The sequence below is a fragment of the Dipodomys merriami genome, unplaced genomic scaffold (assembly GCF_024711535.1).
Source record: "Dipodomys merriami isolate MVZ:Mamm:240054 unplaced genomic scaffold, mDipMer1.0.p SCAF_29, whole genome shotgun sequence".
Lineage (NCBI taxonomy): Eukaryota > Metazoa > Chordata > Mammalia > Rodentia > Heteromyidae > Dipodomys > Dipodomys merriami.
Genome location: NW_027204381.1, coordinates 3,773,353 through 3,796,417, shown reverse-complemented (window position 1 = coordinate 3,796,417; position 23,065 = coordinate 3,773,353).

Below are 23,065 nucleotides of genomic sequence, written 5' to 3'. Positions count from 1 at the left end.
GTTTGAGACACCAATGCCTGGCAAAGACTTGATTTTAAATCATTTACATGAGAGCTGCAAGGGTATACGGAGACACCACCTGTATTATAGGAATTGTGACACCATCTCTTTCTGCTTCAATCCACCTCCTCCCAGGCTCCAGATACCAGGTAGAAGTGCTGCCTACCTCTGCCTCAGGCCGAGTGTACTGGCCTGTCTTGCCCTGAGAACTCTGTTCTGTTCCATGTTGCTAGGTCTCAAAAGTGACAGGAAATGTGCAGGCGGCTCTGAGTCACTGCTTATACCTACGGGGAGAGGAAACAGATGCCATTTGAAAGGGGCCTGATTAGAGGACATGTTTGCCCACAGTGCACCTGATTGGCATCTGCGACTGCAGCCAGACCATCTGTTTTCACTAATACAAGCTCTAGCGTGGGGCGTAATGAGGCTGGGGGTCAGGATTACTTTGTTCAAGTCTGTGCTTGTGCGTGTGCCTGCAGCTAGGGTGATGATTGGGGACACTGCCAGGACCCGGAGGACATGCAGAACTTTTCGAATGAGATGAGTGGTGATCACAGGAGACCACGGTGTCCTGCGTGTCTTTGGGGGCCTTTCAGAACAGAAGGCTGGGAGCTAGAGTGGCATGTGGGCTAGGGAGGTTGGGTTTAGGATTGACAGAGGGATGGCATCTCAAATGCAAAGAGGCGCATTTAAAATAAGAGGAAATCAAGAATGCCGGAGAGAAGAGAAAGACGCAACTGTTTATGACTCTTGAGAGCATTTACGAGACAGAACCTCCTAACTCCCTGCCCATTCCCTGCTCACGAAGAGACTAGGTATCCCTCCATCTAAAATAACCAAAGCACCTATCATGTGACAATTCAGTCATGTAGCCTTGAGCCCCTTGAAATCCTCCCCTCACACCAAAGCCAGGACAAGATCCCCAGTCCATCTACCCACATATGTGTGGGGTAAGACTGCCCTTCAAGTGCGGCATGTGACAAATGATGTTTAGACAATCAAGTCTCTACAAATTGCCTTTATGCAATAGATTCCACAAAATAGGACTGTTTCTAATTTTGTGGGATTCAGATGCACTCCTAGATAATAGAGATTTCTCAGCTGTTTTTTTTAGGAGACAACCCCTGATAACAAGCACAAAACCTATCCCCCTGTAGAGTTACTTGAAGGTTTTTGTTTATTTGCCTTGTGCCAGTTCTGAAGCTTGAACTTAGGCTGCTGTCCTGGGGGGGGGGGGTTGCTTGTTTTCTTTTTTGTTGCTGTTTTTGTTTCTTTTGTACCACATCTTCACTTCCAGCTTTTTTTGGTGGTTAACTGGAGTTAACTGGTTAACTTTCCTGCCTGGGCTGGTTTGGAACTGGGATCTTCAGACCTCAGCCTCCTGAGTAGCTGGGATTCCAGGAGTGCGCCCATTAGACAATCTTTGAATGATAATGGGGCCAGGCAAAGGGAACTTTTGTGTGTGCATCCTCACACCACAGCCTTATGTTCGGGATGTTGCTGTGACAATTCTTATATTCAGTTGTTGTTTAATAAAGACTGCTAAATTTCTGTTTCTGGATCTTAACCAGGTAAGAATATTTTCAACAAAATCTGTACTACAGGAATTTGTGACACATTCACTCTCCACGGATGTCCTTGTGGTTATAATCCTTGCAAGGCTCTGCCTTTGCTCATCTTGGCTTGCTAGAGGGGTTGGTGAGGTTTCTTGGTTTCCTTTTTCCTTAAGGGTTGAGACTCCACTGGCCCTGGCTCTATATCCCCTGCTGTACTCAGGCACACTTTTCATGCCCTTAGCTAGACATGCCCTAGGCTCTTAGCAATTCTTAGTCACAATATTGGTACAGATATTTCACTTCATCAACCTGTCATGAATCAGAGTTTTCAGAGAGACCTTTACAACAAAAAATCTGAGGCCATGGTGGTGGTGGAAGAGATGGAAAGGGATGGGAAGGGGAAACAGAGGAGGAGGCAACAATGCTTGATAAGAAATGTACTCATTACCTTGCCCAAATTGTAACCCCTCTGTACGGTATTCTCACAATAAAAAAAATTAATTCAAATAGGAAAAAAATATGAGGCCATAACATTGACTAGATTGAAGAATTTGGTTATCAAGATCCCTTAAGTGGGAATACTGACAGGCTGGTTAAGCTGATGAATAATTTCACTGGGCAATAAGATGCATTGATATGTGGTCAAACTTTCTCCGTGGTTTTGTGAGGGGATCTTGCACCATTTTAGCATTGAAGTCCATAGAGGAAAGCAGATTGTAGTCTCCAGAAAGTATGAAACCCCGAGTTCAAACCCAGATACCTCAAAAAAATTAAATACTGTAACTGGACATAATAAGCTTTATAGGACGCTAAGCATTCACACACACACAGACTAGAAACAGAACTCAAAGAGGTAAAACCTCTCTGAACATTTGAAATACTATTTATCCAAACAAACTCCAGAAAACGAAAATGTTGAGGGGATTTTTGATGGTGTTATTGGTGTTGGTATTTGTTTTTTCTTTGGGGTCCTTTTCTTTGAGGGGGACAAAGGCGGTACAGAAAGGGAGGGAGGAAGGACACAATCATGCTGTTCAGTAGACCCTGTGGAAAATGACCTATGAACTTGTGAGCTGGGACGGGAGGGGGAAGGTGAAGGAAAGGGTGACATTGTCCAAACAAAGGAAAAAGAAATGTACTCATTACCAGACTTATGAAATGGTAGCCCCTCTGTACACACCTTAATACTTTATATACATATATAAGGCTTTGTTATAAACCAGGCTCTAATTTGTTAATATCTGAAATGGATGATATGTCAAGGAAACTGATTAATTAACCTGATTTTGCAAGTCAGGCATGGACTAGGAGTGATTTTGACAGTTTCCATAGAAATCACAAAAAGCAGCGCAGCCCTCCAGCCTGCCCTCTGTCAGAAGTGGCTCAAATAGAAGCTGTTTTAATTTGGTGCTGCGCCCTGTCCTCCCTCCCATTTAATTATTCAAATTTACTCAGTCACATGCAGAATATTTGCCACACTCAAGATCCATAAATTATTCTTATTCTTCCTCCTATTGTTTGTACCTCAGATAATTTTTAAAAATTGAATTTGATTAAAACTTTGATGAGGCTTTGGGCACCACTGAACAATTTATAAACATCAAGCACACGACGTGGAGTCCTCTCTGATAGGCAAATAAGACTAATATTTAAACATATGATGATGATCTAGGACTTGAGATTTGTAACGATCCATTCTGAAGTTGTAAAAAAAAATCCACTATTTTCAATTAAGTGCTAAGATAATGTATGCTAAGCCAGGCAGAAGAGTGAGAGCTGGTGATGGAGTAATTTCTAGTTTAAACACCTTTTAGGTGAAGAAATTATCCAGAGCACTGTCAGTGATATTTTTGTCCACTTATACATGTACACAGGCATATGGGGCTCAGCTATATTCTGGTGGTTTAGATTTGTATCTGAGTATCTGATATCTTAGGACAACCCCATTTCCCTTCTCCTTCCGGCCTCCTCTCTACATCTCCAATAGAGAATGGTCAGTCTTCTGTCTGCTTCCACCTTGGAAAGGCTACCATTGGCCATCTGCATCCTTGCCCAGCTCCATCCATTCTGTGGATAGAGGGGCAGGGTCCACCCAAAGCCCATTAATCTCCGAAGTTCGTTTTATTGAAAAGTTATAGGGTAACATAAAAGTAACTCCTCAAATTAGATTGTCAAGAGAGAACCTTATTAAACTGTTCACATCTCTTGCATTCCCCTACAACAATGGGGGCAGGGGCAAGGGAGGGTTGGTTATGGCCAAGAATAACAAATGATAGTATGAGAATCTGCATGGCATACTAATGCCAGAGGAGGAATATGTTCCCTGGAAATATCTAAGAGCTGATTTGGTGTTGGCCAATTCCCAAGTAAGAGTCCAGCAAAGGAAGGAAAGAAGGAAGGAAGGAAGGAAGGAAGGAAGGCAGGAAGGCAGGCAGGCAGGCAGGCAGGAAGGAAGGAAGGACGGAAGGAGGGAGGGAGGGAGGGAGGGAGGGAAGTAGGAAGGAAGGAAGGGAAGGGAGGGATGGAGGGAGGGAAGGGAAGGGAAGAAGGGAGGGAAGGGAAGGGAAGGAGGGAGGGAAGGGAAAGGGAGAGAGGGAGATGAGCAGGGAGGGAATAGGGGATGGGAGAGGGGAAGGGAGGGACGGAGAAAAGGAGGAGAGGAGGAAGGAAAGGAAAGAAGGAAGAGAGAAAAGTGGAAAAAGAGAAGTAAGTAGAAAGGGAAGGAGAGAAGGAGAGAAAGAGGAGAGAAAGAGGCAGGGAGGGAGGGAAGAGAAAGGAGGGAGGGAAGAGAAAGAAGAGAAGGAAGGAAAGATATACTTGGAGGAATGTAGGCCAAATTTCTGTTGTAGTACTGCTAGTGTTGCTGATGAATGGAAGCCATGGGTTTCTTAATACTGGACAACTTGATGGAAATATCAACACTTGATAAGGCAGCCTCGCCCATAACTTCAAGGACAGTCACTTGCCAAATAAAGGAAGAGTAGAATGTACCATTATTTAATAATTTCAAATTTAAACTTGCTAGGTGGAAATACTCACACCATATTCATTACACACAAAATGTAGGTACATTGTACAGTTAAACACACTTTTATTTGCAGCTTGAGTGCTAGAGACCAGCAGATTAAATTTGGAGAGCCCTTCCTTTGTTTTAATTGATGGGTTTTCCTTATCTTCTTTATATAAATGAAAATGATGCATAGTGAATCAAGACCCGTGTTATAGATTTATTCCCTGACCTTACAAAAGTTTCTGTCTGTGTAATTCAGATCTCACTGAAGCAAAAGTATATGTGAAACATTTAAAGTTTTTCTTAGTGAAATCTAGGGCAGTATCCATCAAAGAGATAACTTCCAAATGTTTGATGTATACACTTCTCTGCAAGGAATCTTAAGTTTTCCTGTCACAAATATAGGTGGCTCCCTCCTATACTCCTACTCAGGAGGCTGAGATCTGACGATCATTGTTCAAAGCCAGCCTCGGCAAGAAGGTCTGTGAGACTCTTATCTCTAATTAACTACCGAAAAAGCCAGAAGTAGGGCAGTGGCTCAAATGGTAGAATGCTAGGCTTGAACCAAAAGCTCTGGGACAGGGCCCAGGCCCTGAATTCAAGCCTCAAGACAGATAGACAGAGACAGAGACAGACAGACAGACACAGACACAGACAGACAGACAGACACACACACAGACACACACACACTTCACTCTTTCTGGCAACCCTGAGATCTGAGAGAAATTTACTGGTGGGAATGAATGTACTTCGAGACCTATAACACCTGATGACATTACAGCCTATAGAAGGAGGGGAAACAGAAATGAGCTTCAAACTTCAATCACTTGGGATAAAGATGGTAAGACTTGGCATCAGAGAACACTTCTTTTTTCAGAGTCAAATTGCCCTAAGAAAAGCTGGGCCCAGATCCCATTTCTGATACTCAGTCAAAACAGTTATCTTGGATCAATCCAACTCCCAAACATGTACTTAGTCCAAAGTAACAATTTAATATTTATGGAAGAGCCTAAGATTGAACAGCAGTATTTTTTAATGAACATGTATGATGTGATTGTTATGTACAAACTGCTGTTCAAATACTTGCTAATGATTAATTACTTAATTACTTATTAATTAATTAATAAAATTGTAGCCAACACCACAATTTTAAAATTACATGGGCAACAGAAGTCATAATGCTTGCAGTATATTATTGTATATGTCATATGCACTGCACACACACTTTAATTCTCACTCTAATGATCTGCTCTCTGCAAACAACAGATGCCAACTTTGACTCAGCAGAAAAAGAGGTTATAAAAAAGATGGTTATCTTTTTTTCCCCATTTTTGTCAGTCATGGGGCTTAAACTCAGGCCTGGGCTCTATCCTTGAGTTGTTGTTTTTTGGTTTTTGGTTTTTTTCCCTCAATTCTAGTAGTCTATACCACTTTGAGCCACAGCTCTATTTCCAGTTTTCTGGTGGTTAATTGGAGATAAGAGTCTCACAGACTTTGTTGCTCTGGCTGGCTTCAAACTCTGATCCTCATATCTCAGCCTCCTGAGTAACTGGGATTACAGGCATGAGCCACCAGCACCTGGCTGTTATCTTTGAGGATAAATGACAGAGACATTTGGAGGGCCGAAGAATCGAACCCAAGTTCGATTCTGGAATTATATCTGTACTTCCTACAATGATCTGATGAGATATGTTACTACTGTTGCCCTAAACTAGATTTTGATCCACTATTATGTATGTCTATGTTAGAAATGTACAGCAGCGATTTCTACCATTCACAAAGAAATTTCACCCATGGTTACTAGCAATGTACCAGCAGTTACCAAGAGAATAACGAGACACTGGATGGGCTCTCTGAGCACCGCAAAGCTGGGTAGGATATCAGTGATCTAATCATTGCAGTGCCAATCTTTCTACTCTCCACTGATTTCTTAAATCAGGAAGGAATCCAAAGGCATGAAGGACACATTTCTACTCACAGCAACTTTGAAAGGGAAATGTTGTGGTCTGCATCTTAATGGATCCCAGGACCGAGTTTCACGTATTGACTTCTTGCAAATATATTCTTTTTGCAAATATATTCTAATGTTTAAAATTGTGTGCCAAAGGCTACTAGAGAGTGCTCTGAGGAGATACCCCTCTAAAATACGAAGATGGGGCTGGGAAGGTGGCTCAGTGGTAGAGTACTTGCCTCGCATGCATGAGACCATCGGTTCAATTCCTCAGCACCATGTAAGCAGAAAAAGCCAGAAGTGGTGCTATGGCTCAAGTGGTAGAGTACGAGCCTTGAGCTGAAGAGCTGAGGGACAGCGCCCAGGCCCAGAGTTCAGGCCCCATGACCAACAAAAAATAAAATAAAATACGAGGATGTCAGGATGGGGCAGAGGAAAGTAACCTTGGAGACAGTTGAAACTGAGGGCTCAGTCTGTCCCATAGAGACTGCTGGCTGGAGGGAGAAAGGGTTTGCCCATATTAAGACAGAATTGTCTTCCATCTCTTGACTATGGGTGGGCCTTGGACAGGGCAAAATCTTTGAGAAAGCAATTTCCTGTGGCCAAGAGGGAAGGAGTTCCTAGTGTGTTTCTGTAAGTGGCAAGGAAACGATCAATTCAATGAAGACTAATTTCTAGCAAAATGTTACTAGCGTATAAGATATGAGAATAGCTCCTGGCTCTATGCGGTCAACCAGATGCTATAAGATAGGAGTGTGGTTCAAGTAGTAGAGTACCCATCTATCAAGTGTGAGGTGTTGGGTTCAAACCCCAATATAGAAAAAAAAAACTCCTGATGTAATAAAATGAATAAATTTAGTACTTGTGAATCAACAGACTCACATAAAAGTCAGAAATTCTACTGGGTGCTAGTGGCTCATACCTGTAATCCTAACTACTCAGAAGGCTGAGATCTAAGGATGGTAGTGTAAAGCCAGCCTAAGCAGGAAAGTCTGTGAGACTCTGCTCTCCAGTTAAGCATCAAAAGGCTGGAAGTGGAGCTGTGGCTCAAGTAGTAGCGTAGTACAAAAAGCTCAGGGACAGCACCCAGGCCTTGAGTTCAAGCCTCAAAACTGGCAAAAAAAAAAAAAATCTGAACATCTTATTTCCCTGGGGAATGAGGGAGGGTGAACGAGGACACACGGTAGCAGCGGGCTTGCCTTTCTTTGCGGAAATACTTTGTGCTAAGAGCAGGTTTCTTCCTGTAGGCAAGACAAGCAACTTACATTTCTCCAAAGCCCCAATTCTCCCAGCTGATTCAGCAGTAGCTCATGTGTGTTATCTATGGTATCTTTCTGGCTTCTGAGTTTGCTCCCGATAAATCCCCAAGACTAAAGTTCTCTGACCCAGGCCCTGATTCAGTATCCTGTTCAAACACTATCTCCATGAGGAAGCTTTTCCTACTCAAGCCAGGTGGATACTGTGATCTCTAACCTCATCTGGTGAGAAGGCACTTAACCACACTTTGCTTGACTTTGCTGCTGAAACTTCCTCCTCCTTCTTGAGGAGAGCGAGTAGATACAGAGAAGAGTTGTCTTTAGACATTTGTTCAACAAACGCCCTGCATCGACTACTAATAATGCCCCTTGACAAGCTGATTTTTCACTCTCGCTTGGAAATAGCTTTTTTTCTACACAAGGGAAAAGCTTGCCTGCTTTCGGTTTAAACCGCAAAGTTTATTTTTGAAATTGGATTTCATTTCCTCCTGGAATTGTGGAATCTTTAACCTAGCAGAGAAGAATAATTGAACTTTTCAATGGTAGAACTTCATAGTTGTTAGTGATGTTACCCTGCATCCGCCAGAATGGACTTTTAAGATGCAAACTTACAAATCAAGCTCTTTCCGCTGTCTAGAAATCAATGTTGTCCCATTCTATAGTGCCTAGAGCTTGCAATTGAATTTCTCATTACAAATCAGTTTCAACACAATTGTTCTGGGCATTATTATTTTTTTTCAAGTCACAGTCATTTTTGGGGATTGGAGGCAGATGTAGTTTGCTTTCTTTGAATTAGTATGGACTATTCAAAACAAGTGATAATTGAACATTTGGTAACAGTCTTTGTGTATAGTGAATGTAATATTTATTTCATGTTAACTTTTTCCAAAATTTAGGCCCAGAATATTAGTTTCTTGAAATGTCGCCCAAAACAGCCCATCTAAAAAATTGGGTGACAAACTTACATGACACCATGCTCAAATAGAATAAGCTTTTAAGCAAGCTTAGTATCTGAATTATTTCAAGGACACAAGTCAGTCCATGAAGGAAGAAAAGGGGAAAGATCAACAGCTAATCTTCAAGGTTCCCAAGTCATTCTGCTTTAAGTCTCTAAATTTCTCCTAAGTTCTATCTAGTGACTGCCATTTACCTTCTTATTGGACAAAACTGGGTTGCCTGATTTTGGGGTTTCCTGATTTTGGGGGTGAGAGGGAATAGTGGAGCAGCAAAGACATGTGGGAAATGTAGTTTCTAGATGAATACGATCGGCTCTTATAGTTCAATTCTTTTCTACAAGAACTATGTAGAGCTATTGGGTTGACAAGAAACCCTCATCATTCAACATCTATTTCATTCAGGCTGAACCATATCACTGAGTCAAAAACATCAAATAAAATGAAAACTTGACTGCAAAGACTGAAAAGCAAAAGAATTGTTCTTGGGACAAAAATAAATCCATTGGTTATTTCATTAATGGAACATGGAAATCTCTGACATCTTTTTATGTTTGTTTAAATGAAATACTTGGATTCAAATTTTAGAAAGTAGGCCTTGGAACGCTTCAAATTGTCCAATTTTAAATGAATTCTGCTTTAGTAATGTTTCACAAAAATGAATCTAAATCAGAACAAAAACCTGTAGGGTATAACAAGAGTTGCAATTTCTTTACAAAAACAGTAATGCACCAGTAACCACAAAGCAATAAAGAAAAATTAGAGAACTATATCACAAGGGAAGAAATAATGGAAACCATTAGAGACTCAAAAAGTGGAAAGCCACCAAGAGAGAAGATGGATGTCCTTGCAAATTTTATCACAATTTCCCAAAAAGATACAAGTAAAACCATTTAGTGAAATTACTGATGTAGACCCTTTGTAACCTCCTCCCCCCGCCCCCCCCCACACAAGAAATGAGATAATCATTTCTCTCTTCCCGAATCCAAAGAAAGCATGAGGAAGACAGACCCAGTCTGCCAATAAAGTCTTTGAAAGGAGATTATAAAATACTCTCCGGGATGGAATGATGAGTCTCCATATGCACACCACAAAGTCAACCTTAAATGACATGGTAGCTTTAGAAAAGCATGGCAGCCCCTGTGTCTATAGCCAGGCCCTGTGCCAAGGTGCAGTAAAAGCAGAGTGATGGGCTGAATTCTCCAGATTCTCAAGCGTAGATTTAGGGAGAGAAAATGACCGGTGGCTCAAGTTGTAGAGACATCACAAGCCCTGCCAGTGAAGGAGACAGTGCAGACAACATGGGATCCTAGGAATGATGTACCCCTTCCGTCCAAAGAAAGACGTTTCAAACAAAGAGCTTATCAATAGAATCTGTCTGGGGATGAAGTGCTATTGGCATATATTTTTTTTCCATTCACACAGGGGCACAGGGGCAAGAATGTATATACATGCCCCTTCATGATGAAATTTTGTTGGTTTGTTTTGCTTTTTAATTTTTGCCAGTCCCGGGGCTTGAACTCAGGGCCTGGGTACTGTCCCTGAGCTTGTTTTTCTCAGGGCTAGTGCTCTACCACTTGAGCCACAGCTCTTTCTGGCTTTTTGGTAATTAATTTAACAGTCTCATGGACTTCCCTGTCCTGGCTAGCCTTGAACTGCTATTCTCAGATCTCAGACTTCTGAGTAGCTAGGATTACAGGTGTGAGCCACCAGCATCCGGCCATGGTGAAGAGTTAAAAAAAAAAAATCTTTTGTCATGGTCGTGCCAAACTTTCTGTGGAAGGAAATGGTCATATATCAATGATAATGAATACTATAAACCTAGATGATTTTCTTATTATATATTCTTTCTTCCAGTGATTTTGGACTGGAGTTTGAACTCAGTGCCTCATACTTCCTAGCTAGAGGTACTACCCCTTGAGCCAGGCTCCCTGACCCTCTTTTGCTTTAGTTATCTTTTGTATAGGCTCCCATATTGTAGCTTGTGGCCAGCCTTGGACCACTATCCTACTACATTTATTTCCCTTTCAGTAGCCGGCACCATAGGCATACACCATGCCTAGTTGAGACAGAATGTCATTCATTTTTGCCTAGGCTGCCTCCTGAGTAGCTTTGACTACAGACATGAGCCACCAGTCCTGGCTTCTTATGTATTCATTCATTTATTCTGGAATTTTTCTGTTAAAAATTATACAGAATAATGGATTTTGTCATTACATTTTCATACACAGTATATAATGTACTGTAATCACAGACATCTTTATTGAGGAATTACTAAATCCAGGGCTCTGTCTAAGCCCTAGGGAACAAAGGCTAACACTTCTCTCCTATAGGTAATCAGAATCTAAAGTGAAGAGAGTCCAAGCAGCTCTAATTTGCTCAGGTGTTCAACTGATGAAGCCTTTCAGGAAGAGGCTGAGGAAGGGAGCGGGCAGGATGCTTAGAGAACTATGAGGAATTCACCTGCAGATGGACAGGTCCAGAGATGAGACCAGAGAGGAGAATGTGTTACAGGTAAGGGTAGGCAAGGGGAAAGATGACAGAGCTGAGTCTGCTCATTTGGAGCCGGTGAAAAATTATACAGACAGAAGGGGATAAGTGATTTGATCAAATGGATCAAACATAAGTCCCAGACACGTCAGTTTCATGGCAATGGAGAGGAAAGACGGAGATCAGATTGGAAGCAGAGATGCCAGTGTGGAAATAACTGCAAGAATTGAAGAGACTGAGGAGGAGGGAGGAGCGGAAGGAGGGAATGGATGTGAGTTTGGGGTGGAGGATGTGATGTGCGGGGGAGAGAGCTAAATGTCTTGGTTGATGTAAATGGTGCTATTTAACAAGATTGAAGGGCAGGAGAAGTTCGCACTGGTGAGATCCAAATGGCTGACCGAATTTGGTCTCCTGTCTCAGAAGAGAATTGCAACAACAGCAATCTTTTATATCCTCTCTCCCTTCTTCTTCTTCTTTTTAATCATCCATTTTTGTTATTTAGAGGTTCAAAATGGAAAACTGAAGCAAAGTCCAAGGAGAGGTTAATATTCCCTGTAGGGAGAGCAGTACACACGCTCTTGAACTAACTGTTTACAAGCCAAACAAACAGCGTAATTGTTTGTTAGCAGAAGAAATTATGAGTTTATTTTAGGCCATTAGCATCTATTTCTCAGTTAAATTGTGTTTGCATTCTGTAAAACTGCAATGTTTCATTGGAGGAGGAGTTTAGCCTCCATTTTCTACTTCAGTGTACCCAAAAAGCTTTAGAGCATGAGCCAAGCAAACTAAAAATTAAAATTAACGTAAGCAAAGGGTTAGTAAATGAATTTGACATTTAAAGCTTCAGTTGCCAGCCAGAAACCAGGTTTTAGTAATATGATGTGCTGTTGTTTTCTTTACAATTGTTTCTAAGTAAAGAAGTTTTCAGCCAAAGCCGGGTCATGCCTGTAATTCTAGCAACTCAGGAGGATAAAATCTGAGGATTGTGGTTTGAAGCCAGCCCAGACAGGAACGTCCATCGACTCTTATCTCCAACTAGTCACCAGGAAACTGGAAGTGGAGCTGAGGCTCAAAGTGGTAGAGCACTAGCCTTGAGCAAAAAAGCTGAAGGACAGCACCCAGGCCCTGAGTACAAGTCACACAACAACAACAATGAAAGAAAGAAAGAAAGAAAAAGTAATTGTTCAAAAGTCGCCTCACGTTTTGTCTCACTTTCTGCATGCTATTTATCTTGAGTCATGGGCAGAGTTCTCTCAATTACAAAGCTACAAGAAAAACTAGATCTTTTTTTTTTGTTCTTTTTTTAATTGTGAAAATACTGTACAGAGGGGTAAAATAGATTGTTTTTAACCTAATATCCTTTCCAGATACTGGGAGAGGGATCAGGCAAATAGATATAGGCCTTGAAACTTCCTCTAACTACTTTCCTCTGGAAATCCTTGAAACTGCATTTTAGAAGGAGCTCTCTGAGGCCCAAAGGCTGAAAGTAGTCATAGGAAAATACCAGGTGGACGGGGACCATCTTCACCCAGTGTCTTTGCTGAGCCTGTGATTAGAAGAGGCCTAGTTTGGGCCTCTAGCAATGGCACCTAAAATCTTTTCAGGCCCAGCCAATCCTGCACTGTGGTTTCTTCCATCTAAAGTGGAGGACGCTGCAAGGGGCCTGACTCCCAGCAGTGGACAAAGATAGAATTACTAAAGCTTTATGACTGGGTTTGGATAGGGTGAAAGTAACAGGAGAAAGAAGAGCTAGAAATAGTAGATTGGCTGGATTATTCCTGCTCACTGAAAGATTTAGCTCTAATAAAGGCAAAAGAAGCATTCAGAGATGTACTAGCTGGGAACAGTGGTACACACCTAAGATTCCAACATCTTGAGAGACCGTGAGAAAAACTCTTTTCTATCAAAGTATATTGCTTAAAATTCCTGTTTTGACTTGGTGGTTTGGCTCTTCTTAAGAAAAAGAGGAACATCTTTGGGATTAGGCAGGATCTTTTGAAGTATAAGGTTTTGTCTTAAATTTCCCAGATGAACTGAAGACACACGTCAGATTGTTAAAAGAAATAGCAGAGGGTAGAGGTATACTTTGAGATGATTTGAATACTGTTAATCTTATTTCAAAGTCACTTTATGTAAATACTCTATTCAAACTATCCAATCAGGGGCAGATTTTGAATTTGAGCAACCAATCTGAGCAGTGGGGCGGGGCCTGGTATGTTAGGGATAAATAGGGGAGCAGCCTGCCTGCTCTGTGTGCTTGCTTGCCAGATTTTTGACTTGTGGTGCACCCTTCTAAAGAGGTAATTTTTGCCTTGCTGAAACAATTCTTTTCTTTCCTTTTTTCTTTCTGGGCCAGGGCACTGGCCCTGAGCTCTTTTTGCTCAAGGCTAGCACTCTACCACTTGAGCCACAGCTCCACTTCTAACTTTTTCTCTGTGATTAATTGGAGATAAAGAGTCTCGTGCACTTTCCTACCAGGCTGGCTATGAACCGTGATCCTCAGATCCTAAGTAGCTAGGATTACAGGCATCAGCCACTGGTGCCTGGCTTTACAATTCTTTATTTTCATGTCTATCACTGTGACTCCAGTGTTCTTGGAGAGCATATTTATAACAGGGGCTGAGATGAGAAGATCATGAATTTGAAACCAAGGTAGGATATATAGTGAGACTCCCATCTTATATATATATATATATATATATATATATATATATATATATGTGTGTGTATGTATGTATGTATATATGCTGCCCAGAGAAAAAGAGCCAATAGCAGGTAAGTAGATAGGTAGGTAGGTAGTAGGTAGGTAGGTAGATAAGTAGACAGACACACGGATGAATGGACTTGACCCAAAGTCACGGGTTTAAGGAGGGGCTGAAAGGGGTGTGTGAGTGTACCTCCTTTCCACTATTCCATTTTTCATTCAAAGTTACCTCCAAAGGGACATCATCTGCCTGCTAGTTTTTGAAAACAACTTGCTGTCCTGGTCTTAAAAACCTTTCAAAGGACATCGCTAGGCTAGCTTCTTACAGAGAACTAAAAACACCCACAACTTGTGAGCCTAGGCCCTGTCCTCAAGCTTATCCAGCCAGGATTATGCACCGGCTAATGAACCTATTGCTTCACCAATTACTGTGGTTCTGGGAAGATCTTTCATCCGAGGGTGGCCTCTGGCAGTGCAGAGAGGTGGCGTGGACACAGCACGGCAGTGGGAAGCTCTTGACCTGCCTGCACTGGCGCTGGGCGGACACAGCAGGATGGAGAGAGGCAAGGGAAGGTAATTGCCTATGTAGGAGTGGTGAGAGGTGGGCCATTACGGTCCCCACACTAGCACAGCAGGACCCGGTGCTGATAGCTGAGGGGGGAAGGTGGGAAGCTATGGCTTTTGCTTTGCTGCTCGGCCTCTGTGGCATTTCTCATCCTCCCGCTGTGTTTCTTAAAGGTCTCTCCTGGCAGACATCCATGGGGTGGTCTGGATGCCCACCCACAGGGCTGTTGCCTCCAATCAGCTTGCACTGCTTCTTGCAAGGGGCCTGCATCCTTTCTCCTGGGCTGCTCCTCACTTTCGTGCGTGAGGCCACGCATGGCCACGGGTTGCTTAAGCGAGCCTGCTCTTTCCCCAGGCTGCAAAGCTCACGCCTGACACACCACCGGCCAACCACAAAGAGGCCCCCGCAAAGTCCTCTGCACAGGGCTTTTGAGAGTGATAATGAGACTCATTAGCATTCACAGGTGGAGAAAGGGAACTCGCTGCTTGTGTTCAGTTATCAAAGCATGGTGGAGGGAAAGGAAGGGAGGAAGAAGTGGCCTCCAGAATCAGTTGCAGGTGTGAAAATGCTGCACACGACATCTTTTCCTAATTAATATCAATTGTACATTCCGCAGCTCTTCCGGGCTGCGCGTGTGTTGTGTGTTTATTACCGTCTTGTTTGAGAAGGAGGGCCCTGATTGACAACAGTTCTCTTTACAAATCCCAAGTGGTGTATAATTTGGTTTTTCTAATTGTGCATGTTTGCACAATCTGCTTCCACCTCCAGCTAGACTGCTGAGTGGAAAGGCTTGTCAGTGTGGGATTTTGTTTCCCACACTATTATGTTTTGGGGTTGATCTGTGGCTGTAGTATGGACAACAATGGGACATATGCAGCCTTGTGGGACCTCACACACGTCAGCAGGTACTTAGAAGCCACTGTACATGCTACAGTGGAAAGAACAATGGATGGGGAAGAAAGCAAGCTTCACAAATGAAGGTACCCCATGAGTTGGGGCAGGAGGAATGAGGAAAAGTCTGATACGTAAAGGTACTAGTGGAGAAATACAACAAGAATGACACCCAGAAAACCCTGGGATGAATAATGTTTATATGTCTACATATATATATATATGTACATACATCTATATCTATATTATATCTATATATATACTGTGAGAGAGAGAGAGGGAGGAAGGGAGAGAGGGTATGTGTGTGTGTGTGTATGTGAGAGAGAGAGAAAAAGAGAGAGAGAGAGAAGCATATCAACATGAACTCCAAGAATTGGAAACAACAGGCTATTATGCCCTGTATGCAGTTATTTCTATTTTTTTTCTGTTTTAATCTTCTGTACCCTTTGTAAGTTTATCCAATCATGGAAGGGAAAAGGAATCACAGAAACAGCAAGACAAAGGATGAACTAATGCAACAATGATACTCACTAGACACCATGTTGGAAATGAACTTTATAACTTGGAGGCAGGGAAGGGAGTAGGGAGGGGTAAGTGGAAGAAAATGAGAGGGGAGGTAACAGTGTTTAAAAGGAAATGTACTTATTACCTTACTTATGTAACTGTAACTCCCTGTTCATCACCTTTACAATAAAGATCTCTGTCTCTGTCTCTGTCTCGGTCTCTCTGTCTCTCTCTCTCCCTCCCTCTCTAAAATCTTGGAAGCTGGGTGCCGGTGGCTCATGCCTGTAATCCTAGCTACTCAGGAGGCTGAGATATGAAGGTCATGGTTCAAAGCCAGCCCTGGCAGGAAAGTCCCTGAGACTCTTATCTTCAATAAACCACTAGAAAACTGGAAGTGGTGCTGTGGCTTAAGTGGTAGAGCACTAGTCTTGAGCTGAAGACTGCAGGGACAGCACCCAAGCCCAGAGTTCAAGTCCCACGACCTACCAAAAAAAAAAAAATAAATAAAAATAAAAAGAAGAGAAAACCCTGGAATCGCAAAGCCTACTTTGAAAATGGTGGCCACAGCCATTATGTCATTTTCTCCATAGCCATTTCCCCGGCACCCCTTAAATTATGTGGAACTTGATGTGTCCACTTAAATTTCAAAGATTGTTTCCAGATTGTTCCATAGTACCATCTAAGCTATGGGGCTCATAAGAAGAAGATGCCACTTCTGGTTGGCATTGAGTTCGGAGAAATCTTTTGTCTTTGAACTGTCAATCAGCTTCCCATTTCTACAACTACTATTCACTATGTTAAGGCAATGGATGAGGGACTGTGAAGGGTCGCCATCCTCTCTGGGGCTCAGGAAGGTCTCTGGGGAATGGGGAGGCAGAGATGTGACTGGGAGTTTTCTCGCAGGCTTCTCTGCAATGTACATGGTGATCAGTAGGCTTGGGGAAAGGAAAACGTGCCTGGAACGAAAATGTTGGGACCTTCCACCTGGGGAAGAATGCTTGGAACTCCTAAATTTAGGCTATGTGTACATTTTCCCTCGGAGGATTCATGGTGACCATCAGGAAAATGCACACACGTCTCCGTGACAGTCTCTCAGACTGACGATCTATGAGATGCCGTGAGCACATTTCGTGTTCAAGACAAAGAACGAGTCTCCACAGGGAAAGAGCAGATGGGGGAGCGCTGGGGAGAAGAAGCGACTGAGCAGAAGGAAGAATGGATTTGGGAAATCTTTCTTAAGGCCCAGCTTTGGGTTGAGCGGGTCCTTGGGTTTTCTGTGATACCAGAGTTTGACATCGAAAACTTCTAACAGTACAGATCCCTACATTTCCTGTTTTGGTTTTTGTTTCTTTTATCGTAAGTAATTTAAATATTCCGGAAGCTCTAATAATTCTGGGAGGTCCAACAGTCCTCCTCAATAATTCTTAGGATACAGATGTTAGGAATCAGAGAGTCTCATCTCAGTCTGCTTTATAGAACCAGCCAGACGAGACCTGCAATTAGTCCTTTCTGTCCTTCAGGCCACCCAAGGAGACAGCTAAAGACTCAGCCCTCTGAGGGCGGCCTTCCAAGTTTCTCTGGCTCCCATGATACCATGGACAGTCCTCAGGCTGGAAAAGGAGCTTCCTTGTTGCTCAGGAAGGACAGAGCAGCTAGTGGGCGAGGAGAGGGCGCCCCCTGGCTTCCAGTACATTTTTTTTTTCTGCACAGAGACAATAGGGATCTCTACTTCCTCCCTGGGAGGACAGGAAACAAATTGATCATACATTCATGGGAGAAGAAAAATAGTAAGGAAAAAACATAACTAATTTACCTGATTTATGAAGGTCATTAACAGCCTACTAGGATGTTCTGATTCAGTTGAGACAGTAAATTTTAAGTGACAAGAATGACAACTAGAAGAGTGAATGGGAGGACACATAGGAACGGAGGCTTTGTTTCCCTGTGAGTCTTGGTTTTGTACTTGTGGAAATCCTTGCCCTTCTCTCCCTTGATCCTCTCCCAGAAGGAGCTTGAGTCCTATTCTCTTCCCCTTCATTTGGACTGGTAAGCATCACTCAGTCGTTGGGGCTTTTTGTTTAGTTTGGTTTTCTGTTTCCTTCCTGGTCTAAGCATTGACTTTGGAACTGTGGAATCTTCCATACTGGAGGACAATAATCTGCTTGGTTGTGGATTCTCTTAACTAAAAATGAAAAATCATGCAGATGTTGCAAAGCTAAAGACTGTTTATGTGCAATCTTTTTTTTTGTGGTGGTGGTCATGGGCTTGAACTCAGGGCCTGGGAGCTATCCTTGAGCTGTTGTGGTCAAAGCTAGAGACTCAATGCCAGTTCTGGTTTTGGGTGGTTAATTGTACATGAGAGTCTCATGGGCCCCAGCTCTGGTGGCTCACGCCTGTAATACTAGCTACTCAGGAGGCTGAGATCTGAGGATGGTGGTTCAAAGCCAGCCTCGGCAGGAAAGTCTGTGAGACTCTTATCTCCAAGTAACCACCCAAAAACCAGAAGTGGTACATAGCAAAAGAGCTCAGGGACAGTGCCCAATCCCTGAGTTCAAGCCTCATAACTGGAAAAAAGAAAAAAAGTCTCACAGACATTTCTTCATTGTGGTAATAATTTTTGAACTCAAAGTTTCATGAACCGTTATTGTTTGAGCCATTTGTCTTTTGCTCTGATTATTTCTGAGTTAGGCTCTTGTTGCCTAGACCAGACTAGACAGTGATACTTCTACTTACGCTTCTCCCTGCGGCTGGGATGACAGGCACATGTCATCATGCCAAGATTTTTCTCTTGAGATGGGGTTTTGCATTTGTTGTTCTTTCTTCTTTTGTCTGGAGTAGCCTAGAACTATGATTTTCTGTATCCCAACCTCCTGCACAGCTGCAGTGAGAGGTGTGCATGACCTGACGAGCTAAAGTCTTAAAGATTTTGAGGCCTTAAACTCCAACCTCCCAACTTGCTAGAACTACAAGTCAAAGTCATCATTTTTTTTATGATGCTCAATTTAAAGATTAAAACATTTGAGGCAGATTTAGCAGGTTGCCCAATATTAGGGAGCTAGGAGAGCGGTGTCCTGGGTATTCTTGGCCTTGTGTTCATATTAAACCCAATGATTTTGACTCAAATCCTCAAAAAATAAAAAATAAATGCTTTGTTCAGGTACTGATAGCTCAGGCCTGTAATCCTAGCTACTTAGGGGGCTAAGAATCATAGTTCAAAGCCAGCGGAGGCAGAAAAGACCAAGAGACACTTATCGCCAATTACCTATCAAAAAGCTGGAAGTGGGGCTGGGAAAGTGGCTCAGTGGTAGAGCGCTAGCCTTGCATGCCTGAGGCCCTGGGTTCGATTCCTCAGCACCACATAAAAAGAAAAAAGCCGGAAATGGCACTGTGGCTCAAGTGGTAGAGTGCTAGCCTTGAGCTGAAGAGCTGAAGGACAGCGCCCAGGCCCAGAGTTCAGGCCCCACGACGGGACCCCAAAACAAACAAACAAACAAAAAAAAAACCCACAAAAAGCTGGAAGTGGGGCTGTGGCTCAAGTTCAAGCCCCGGAACAAGCACATGCTTGCACGCGCGCACACCCCCCCATAGTTCTCTGTAAGGTTTTTTTTTTTTTTTATTAGTTTACATACCATGATGGCGCTGAAATCTCAAAGTAGTCTTTACATAATTTGATGTTCAAACTTACTTTAAAAGCAGCGTTGTTTTGTATTCTCATCTCCATGCTGCATTTAAATATGCGATCACACATAATTTGACAAAGTCCCTCAAAGAGGATTAGGTGAAGCTGGAAATTGGTAGGGTAATTAAAATGTGCTTTATGCAAAAGAATTTCAGAATTATGGAAAGCGGAAAGGATGAGATAAAGACACGTGCGGAGAGAAAAGTAATTTAGAATAAAAACAAACAATGCCATTAACAATGATAATGATAATAAGCAGCCATCTATGTGTGAGCTTAATATGCTCAGATCTACCATCAGTACCTATTCATACATGGCCGAAATTCTCACAAGAATCCTTTGAGATTCTTATTACCATCCTACTTGTATAGGTGAGGACACAGAGACTCAGAGCCATTACCTGATCCATCTCTGTAACCACCCAATGGTCAGAGCCCACGCATACCACCCTTATCTCTTCCACAGAGTCCACAGAGCCTCTGGTCTGTGAGGCTCTTTCATTCTATTTTTGGTTTGAGTCGTGTTTATTCATGACTCAACACACTGCATTCTCCACCTTAGTTTGTAGTGTTAAGAAACCCTATTGGGGGGGCGTCGGCGGGGGGTGGGGGGACTCTTTCGACAGAAGTAGTTTTTAGAAACCTACAAAAAACAAGAAACAGCACCAGCAACAGCAACAAACCCAACCAATCAACCCCCAAATATAAACTAAGTGACAGGCCAGAATGATTCTTCCCAGTAAGAGGCTTGGAAATTTCCCTGGCCAAGGGGTAGAATCTCTAGGATACAATTATAACTTTCCACAATGATAATTTTGGAAGTACCATACTAATTTTGATGTCTGACTCATTTGCTCAAAGATATCCACTATAGCCCAGACGCTGGTGGCTCACGCCTGTAATCCTAGCTACTCGGAAGGCTGAGTTCTGAGATCATGGTTCAGAGCCAGCCCCAGCAGGAAAGTCCGTAAGGCTCATCTCCAATAAGCTACTAGAAAACCAGAAGTGGCGCTGTGGCTCAAGTGGTAGAATGTTCGCCTTGAGCTGAAGAGCTGAGGGACAGCACCCAAGCCCAGAGTTCAAGCCCCATGACTGACAAAAACAAACAAAAAAACAAAAAAAAACCCCACTATGTACAAGATGCAAGATACCAAAGTCAAGTACAGTGACAAATAATGTACTCATTGCCATACTCATGTAACTGTAACTCCTCTGTACAGCATCTTTACAATAGAATCAAATAAATCCACTATATATGAAGTTCATTAAACATAAATATATTATAAATATATAAATACATTATACATATATGAAGCAAATTACACATAAACTGTAAGTCCAAAAAACAGCCCCTTGGTTAAAACAATAATCCACTATAGATTGGATTGAGGATTATTTCTTTGTAAGCCTGAAATTCCAGCCATGTTTTCCAACACAGGATTTCAAAGCAGTAGAGCGCCAGCTTGCTTTTTTACATGGCAGTTTCTCACGTATCTAAAAGTGAGCTTTCTTATTTTCTCTGTGTTATCTTTTCTTAAGGTTAATCAATTTTTTTTTGTTGGTGGTGGTAGTGTTTAATGTCTTTCTTTCATGGAACGATGAAGAGGATATTTCCTCCAGAGAGTTTTCCAGTCAGAGATAACCCCAGCCTAGTTCATTTCTGGCTTGAAAAACAAGGGCTGTGCAATGATACGATACTATTTGGCCTGTTTTCTCTTTGCAAAGGCAGGCTTTAGGACGATGATAAATATTTGTCTAAACTCTGCAGCTGAGCCATATGCAAATTTGCATAATAGCACTCCAGGTGATGTGCTGCATAGTAATTACGTGTTACTTGTAACTTGACAAAGCTGGATCTTAGTAACACAGTTATGACTGAATGCCCCATCAACAAGCCAGGAGCCCCAGCTTGTCTGCTTGTCACTTCAAATGGCATGGAAGAAGAAGAGGAGGAAGATGTCACAAGGGAGGGTGGAAGTGAGCTGATTTATCACATTTTTCCAAGGTCATAAAGTGTGCAATTTCAAATAAGGACACAATACTGATTCCATGCCAAAGAACGTTTTAAACACTGTACACGCATGAACTCATTTAGTAAATTTTAGCCCCAAACTTCAAAGGGATATTATTTCCTCCACTATACAGAGAAGGAAACTGAAACAGAGAAGAAATTCTCCCAGTCTTCAAACAAGAATGCATGTCGGATCTGAAGTTTGGATTTCAGGAGGCCTGGCTTTGGCATCAACGCATTTAAGCACTGGGCCATAGTGCCTCTGTCCCACTGAGATGTGGGTTTCTTTCTTTTATGATAATTGAAGCAGCAGCATAAACTTGAAGCCTCAGTGTTGGGAAGAAATTTGTAAAACAGGAGAAGAAATAGCCCGTTTAACCTGGACAGCTTCTACTCACACGCAGCTAATGGCCACAACAGGTCTTCCTGGCCCAGAACTGCCAGCCTTCATCCTAAATACAATAATCATCTCCATTAAGCATCTACCAAGAACATAGGTCCTGTAGAAAGCATGAATGTCACTCTGAACCAGATGGGGTCCCGAAGAGTTCTGCCATGGTCTCAGTCTTTAGTGTACTGATGAGTTACCTGGGCATCTTGTTGAAACGCAAGTTTCAGTGAGCCACATGCTGGACTTTGAGAAACACCAATCAAATAGAACAGATCAGGGGATTGGAAAATGTGGACCACTTCCTCAACTATGTCTCTTCCCTCATGGCTTTTTTGATCCAAAGAATCATTGAGTATTCTGAGCCTTTCCCAGTCCAAGGGACCAATGCTGGCTTGTCACTTGCCAGGTCTTCACATATGAACTTACCTTGCATCAGTACGATGCAATGTTCTGTCTTGTTTAGACATAGATTCTCACTGTGTACCCCAGGCTGGTCTCCAACTATTACTAGTCCACCTGCCTCAGCTTCCTGGGGGCAGAGATCACAGGCAAATGCCACTATGACCCGCAAATGATGAGATCTGGGGAAGGTTTTGTGCCCTGATGGGAGAGAGCAGTGCATCATGCCACCACGTGTTTTCTTCTTGGCTTCTGATGGCAGCAGGCTGAGGACACAAGGTCTGGAGCTACTAAGGCCCTATTTAGCCTGACCAGAGGCCAACATTGAGGATGGAAGACCGGAGAAATTGGTTCTTGATACTTTGAATTATTAGAGATTTTGTTATTTAAAATAACTGCCAGTGATATGACATACTACTTGTTTTTAGAGCGCGATAAGAACTTGCTGAACCAAGTAGATAGAATGGAGGAGAGTGGCGATTATTCCCACTCCATAGAGATGATACCTCGTATGTCTGAAGCTACAAAATATTTGATCCAACTGCCAGTTGCTTCCTGAGATGCCGATTCTCTTCTGGCTTGGCTCTAATGTGGAGGGAAAATTCCAGTGTATAGGGGTTTACTGCTGCTTAGAGACTCCTTCCATAAAGCACTCCAAGAACGAGCCCAATCTTGGGAATGTGACCCTCTGAGAACAAAGAGGTTG